Genomic DNA, 509 nt, shown 5'->3' on the forward strand with positions numbered 1-509 from the left:
AAGTGTGAATGACACCAAGAATGCCCATAGACTATATTGAATGCCCATAGAGTATAATGGGAAGCATAGTATCAGATAATTTGTAGGCAAATCTGAAAAATATATCAACTTATCCTTTACCACAGATTTTCCCCGTGTATAGTAACATCATTTACAATTGAAATAACTTTGGATTTTCCCTGTTTTCTATGGAATGACAAGGGTGAATGACACCAAGAATGCCCATAGAGTATAATGGGAAGAAAGATGGGCCATGGAGTACATAATTTGTAGAGTGTCCAGTTGTGGAAAGCTCTCCATGTCGAGCACTGGTCTTGTAAACTGTGGGGAATGAAAAATAATTAAAATGACTGTAGTGGAAGGGTTATAAGTATGAGCTCACTAAGCCAGTGAAATTAAAGTGTAACAGCAAGTACACAAATAAACATACAGTATATGATGGAAATGTGCAGGCCCCTCTTTAATATTGATCGGACCCTGGGCAAACATTTTCTTCCCCCCCCCCCCCC

At 38.9% G+C, this 509-nt stretch overlaps 1 protein-coding gene across 1 annotated transcript in view; it reads right to left on the bottom strand.

Annotated features, from left to right (window-relative positions):
• Positions 1-509, bottom strand: part of LOC108784922 (dynein heavy chain 3, axonemal-like) — an 899093-nt gene that overhangs the window by 858 nt on the left and 897726 nt on the right. The window lies entirely within an intron of this gene.

The sequence above is a fragment of the Nanorana parkeri genome, unplaced genomic scaffold (assembly GCF_000935625.1).
Source record: "Nanorana parkeri isolate BGI_ZX_2015 unplaced genomic scaffold, ASM93562v1 scaffold132, whole genome shotgun sequence".
Classification (NCBI taxonomy): domain Eukaryota; kingdom Metazoa; phylum Chordata; class Amphibia; order Anura; family Dicroglossidae; genus Nanorana; species Nanorana parkeri.